This window comes from Theobroma cacao, chromosome 10 (assembly GCF_000208745.1).
Source record: "Theobroma cacao cultivar B97-61/B2 chromosome 10, Criollo_cocoa_genome_V2, whole genome shotgun sequence".
NCBI lineage: Eukaryota > Viridiplantae > Streptophyta > Magnoliopsida > Malvales > Malvaceae > Theobroma > Theobroma cacao.
The window spans coordinates 17,161,322-17,167,674 of NC_030859.1; positions in this window are offsets into that span (position 1 = coordinate 17,161,322).

Here is a 6,353-nt window from a genome sequence, read left to right on the forward strand (position 1 = left end):
ACTTTTACCCAACACAAAGATTCCATTTTATCATGGCAATTCTCATTTAGAACCAAACTCACAAACCAATGTTTAAAACAATCAAAATAGTTTGCAATAATTACCTCTATTTCATCTCTATTTTGGAATGCAACCACCACTCTGAGACCTCTTGCTTCCTTTATTCTAACCATTATCCCTTTCTTGGCCAACCCCTGTTCCATACTTTAAAAGCAAGTTCCCATCTTAACAAATGTAATAGCACTTTTTTGAAGCCATTCCCTATTCAATTTAAAAATAAAAACTTTTATTCCTTTTTGCTCACCACCTTTATTTCCATCTTTGGAAGGTTGCACAGTAGACGATTCAACCTCCTTTCTTTGGCACCAACTAGAACATATTTGAATGAAGGCTTAAAAGAGTTTAAAGCCTTGCCATGGGTAGTTAACCTAGGCCAACTAGCCTCAAAGGCTTTTCACCACAATCCTCCTACCAAATATCACCATTACATCACTAAGGTGAATTACTAAATTTTGCTCCCTTAGGAAACAATATCTCACAAAAGCATAAGTGAGATTACTTTCACGACTAGCATGCTAAATGAAAACATCTACAACCACACCAAATTGATCAAACATTGATTTAATACTATCTCAAGACATACCTTTAACCAGATTATCCACAAAAATCATGTAAAGTGATTTCCTCCATTGTGCCAACTTAGATTGACCACGAATCCTTGTGCCTTGAAACCCTATCTGCTTGTTACCCATAGTTGCTCTTGCTCCTCCATGCCTAGTTACAAAAAAACTCTCAAGTCTCTCTCTTATTTTTTTACGTTAATTCTAACCTAATTTTCTCTTGCTATTATTTAGTTGTCATAACTTATGTAGTTTTATGATACTTGTTAGTTTGTAAAGTAACTCTTGAACAACAGGTTATTTTCTATAATACCTTAAAGAGATTGTCAAAGAAGAAAGATTTTTTTTGTTTGGGAGAGTAGTAGAAGATAAAGCCATAGATTAAGACATAAATAGCTGAAACCATACAAAATGTCAACATTCATAAAAGATCCTTTAATACATTGTTAAATACAGTAAAAGATAATCAATGTTGATGCAATAATAAAGACAAAGTCATTCCTTCACCATGGCAAAACACACTTCATAGCTTATGCTATAAGAAACCATACAAAAGCAACACAAATCCTTGACCATCTTTTAAACTGACTAGATTTTTCTTTTTCTACCACTACAATTGCTAATCTTTGACTTTTTACACCTATTATGATGTTGGCCTTCAACCAAAATAATAAACCATTTTGGCTTACCAACTTGAAAAACAACATATCCCATAGTCAACGTAAACATTGATCCACATCCATAACCTATCAACACTACTTTCCAACCAAAACTAATGTTTGATTTTGAGCCATCATCTTCTTATGGCAAGTTTGTAAGTGGTAGTTGTTGAGTTGGCTCATTGTTGTTGCAATATCCTATGAATGGAAAACCACGTAATCCATCATTTTCTTCATAGGAATTGTTTTCAAATGTGTTGAATTGTTTGCCTTGAGGTATGCATCCAACTAGTTCATTCTTCGAAAGGTTTAAGAAAGAAAGAGATGGCAGATCTAGTAATTGCTCCAGAATCTTCCTAATCAACTTGTTCGAAGAGAAGTCTAACCACTCAAGACCAATATAACCACCAAGGTTATCATGAGAAAGGTTAAGCCTTTTGAGTGAGTTAAGATCTCCAATAACTATTGGAATCTCACCTTCAAAATCATTATTTGAAATGTTAATGCTAGTTAACAAGATAAAAATTTTGACCAAGTCAATCTCTAGTCATTTTATTGCAATCCCAATAGAATAGCTAAAGAAGTGACCATCTCCATGCACCCCAAGGTATGACATTACACTTTTATCTTTTGTGATATTTATCATCACCTTGAAATTTTTTATAGATCCAACTGGTAGTGAACTAGTAAAATAATTATTTAAGAGGTCAAAAATTTGGATTTTAGAAAAAGATTGATTGAACCTAGTGCCATGAATTGAACCATTGAATTGATTCGACTACAACACAAGAACTTTTAGCTATGGAAGACTTCCCAACCAATGAGGAAATGTATCATTGATATTGTTGTTACGAAGATCTAGTACTTCCAAACCTCTACAATTAATGATGAATCTTGTTAAAGGCCCTTCTAATTGATTGCCATTTAAGTTGAGATTCTTCAATTGTGATCCTTTTGTAAAAGTTGGGGGAATGATTCCATGAAACTTGTTCATTTGAAGTTTCAACATTGAAAGGTTTTTGCTCAAATTTCAAAACATCATGGAATAATTCTACTCAAGCTGTTGTGAGACAAGTTAAGAAATTCAAGAGAAATCATATTGCATATCAGAGACGAGATTTCTCCACTCAAACTATTATTTGAGATCAAAAAGACATTCATTGTTGAAGGTGGAATTGGAAGATGTTCATAAATCAAATTGTAGATTTCATTCCAAGGAATTTGCACAAAATCTATCAAAGAGTTGTGAGATAGATTTATGTAACTCAAAGAGTCCTTTGCCACATCTCCTATCAACTTAAAAATCTTGCCATAAATTCTATTGTTGGAAATGTCTAAAGAATGCAAACTCCTAAAAATTGGGAAAATTCACTGACATTGCAAGAAGACAAATACAAAGATTGAAGATTAGGTAATGTATAATCAGCATCAGTACCATTAGTGTTTAAGGATAGATAGTTATATGAAAGATCAAGGTATTGGAGATTTTTGAGTATTGAAAACATGTCAAACTCTACAATACCACTAAGATTATTTGATGATAAGGAGACACAAGTAAGGTTCACAAGTTGGGATATTAAAGATGGAAGAGGACCTTTGAGTCTATTATTCCTAAAAAATATATTTTCTGGTGGTTTGTATTGGAATTCCTTGATATCACTACTGAGCTCATTATTAGAGAGAGACATGCACTTTAACGAAGAAGCTGTATACAACCATGATGGAAATGTTCGATTGAGTAAATTATAAGAAAAATCAGAGAGATTAGGTTAGGAAAAACAGTTATCTCGTCAAGAATGGAACCCTCTAGTTGATTATCAGAAAGGCTTGGTTAGTAGTAGCATAATGACACTTGTGTAGTTTAATGGAAATTGATGTGTATGATTTGAGATGCTAATGAGTGGATTTGCATTGAAAAATGTTTATCATGAAGAAGCATGAAAATTATGTTTTGGACTTAAGTGTGCCTTGAAAATGTCTTGTTTTATGTTCTAATAAATATCGATAGGCACATGTCAAAGTATATATATTTTTAAATAAGTGTTTGCATTAGGAATAAGCCCTTAAAATGTGCAAATCGTCAGATGTGATAGTAGTATTGATCTCAAATGATTATTTTATATATATGTATATATACTGAGGGGCACAATAGCAATGCTACCTGTCATGTGGTTTGAATATGATGAAATGATGTTTTACAATTGATGATTTTACTTGTATTGAAGGGCATGTTAGCTAATGCTACATGTCACATCAATAGTTCTATAATTGATGATTTTAATTGTATTGAGGGGCATGTTAGCTAACGCTGCTTGTCATGCATGTAGCTAATGCTACCTGCTTGTGTTGACATGGAGGAGTGTATTGGTGGAACCCTTATCTTTTGTTATGCAAATTGCAAGCGTTAGTGTTACAACTATTAAAGGAGGATAATTGCTCTATTGGTATGATAGGTGGATATAGAGGATTAATAATGGTACAAAGCTTGTTAATAAACACCTCCTATTGTATTACGGGAACATTTAGTGATCAGTATGATTAACCTTTAAATGGTAACTTATTGGAATCTAAGGGTAAAGTACTAGAATTCACATAGAATGATATGTAAAAATTTCAATTTGGTAAATGGTAGACAATGGAATTATGTGGTTTATAATAGCAAGTAAGCTACTGAAAATGAATTGTTATGATGTGCGCCTAAAGGCTAAGCTTGACAGTGCTAAAAGAAATTATGGTAGAGGGGGATTTCCTTCAACTTTTGACAATTTACGGTAGATAGGTATTTCTTACCGCTTATGTGAAATTCTAGTAGAGGGGAATTTCCTACTGTTTTTGAGAATTTACAATAGATGGACATTTCCTACTACTTGTATGAAATTATGGTAGAGAAGACTTCCTACCACTTTTGAGAAATAATGGTAGAGGGGGATTTTCAATTGCTTTTGAAAATTTTTGGTAGATAGGTATTACTTACCGCTTGTATGAAATTATGATAAAGAGGGGTTTTCTACCATTTTTGAAAAATTACAGTAGATGGGGATTTCCTACTGCTTCTAAGCATTTACGATAAATGGATATTTCTTACCACTTTTAAGAAATTATGATAAATGGGGATTTCCTACCACTTCTAATAGATGGCTATTTCTTACCGCTTGTATGAAATTATGATAGAAGGGGATTTCCCACCGTTTCTGAGAATTTATAATAGATGGGTATTTCCTACCCCTTGTATAAAATTACGGCAGAGGGGGATTTCCTACTGCTTTTGAGATTTATGATAGATAGGTGTTACCTACCACATGTATGAAATTACGGTAGATGGGGATATCCTATAGCTTTTGAGAAATTACAATAGATGGGTGTTTCCTATTGCTCATGTGAGATTTTCGGTAAATAGGTAAGCACCTATCAAAAGTTTACAGTGGTTGCGACTACCCATCGAGAGCTTATGGTAGATGGGGGAGTTCCTGTCACTGCTTATTATAGATTATATTTACTTTGTCGGAGGCTACAACACCACACGTGATTATGGTAGATCGGAAACGTCCTACCACAATTATTCAGTTTTAGTTTCCCAAGCTATTGCTTACTTGATTATCAGTTTAGCTCTTATGCCAAAGCTTGGCACATCATCTGATTTGGTGCAAACCTTGAGTTTTACCTAGTTTGAGGATTTGAAATGATTAAAAAGCATTGGCTTTATGCCAAATTCTAAAACACAAATTTGGGCTAAGTAGTGTCAATTTAGTAGAACACATGTTGTCTAGGATTGGGTACAAGTAGCCCCTTAATCTTATTTACTGATTTCTGATAATTGGGAGTAAAAAGATTAAATAAATATGAAATGCCCCGTGGTCGGTTGTTGGCTTAGAAACATATAATTTGGGTGGTGACATTAGCATAGGAGGTATATATGATCCCCACAGTACCCAACTTAAATTCAGCAATGAATTTTTATAACGAGGCAAGTTGGGATGGGATGTTAGTTAAACTATGATATTACTGAAATTTAAAGATGAATTGTGGCTACTATTGATGAGAAAAGTTATGTGGAAGTGGAGAAGATGATGTTGAATTAAAAAATATTTTTTTAATAAAATAAGATTAGTTTATTGATGACAAGTGAATAAGATGGTCTAATATCAAAAGCTGATTTCAACGAGTTGGATTCGGTAAGAGTGGGAGAGTGTAAGAAAAAATTTGAGGAAATGGAGAGTTAGTGGGCTCACATGCTTTTATTAAATAAAGTATAAAAAGGGTGTGTATATATATTTAAGTACTATTGTGATACTTTAAAGAAATACAAATGTGATAGTTTACTTGTGCACATGTAAAGGAAGAGTGATAGAAGAATTTAAAGTTCAATTGGTGAATAGGTAACATATAGGGAAATTTACATGTACATGATTTTTTTTATTGATTTGACATTGAATTTAATGACATACCAATGATGAAGTGACATTTTTACAAACGATACAATAATAATGTTGATATGACGTGATTAAGCATTGATATGCAATTTATAACTGTAGACATGAAATTATTCAATGTGAGTTAATGGTTTTAAATACGATTAGAAATGATAATTTAAAATTATTCAATGACAATTTTTAAATATGATTAAAAATACAAATAGACTTTTGAAATTTAAGAAAAAAATGTTGTGAGATAGAGAAAACTTAAATTTCTGTGCTTCATAATTTAAAACAATGAAAAAAAATTGTGAAATTGATAAAAAATGTAACATTACTAAAAAAAATCACATCAACATAAACAATAAAAAAAATTTAATATTGTTAACAATTGGACTAATATTGTTAATTTTAAAAAGTATAGAGATTTAATTTTTACAAATTATTGTACAAAAACTAAATCCACCGCTTTGATAAAGTATAGGGACTAATTTTATAATTTAACCAATAAACATTAGGGGGTCAAATAATATAAAAACCTTTTATTTTTTTTCTTCCATATTATGATGGAAAATTACATATAGCCATATATAGACATGGCATGAAGGGCTTTTCAATTAATTCAGAGGTGGATATTTGACATATAACAAACACACACGAAG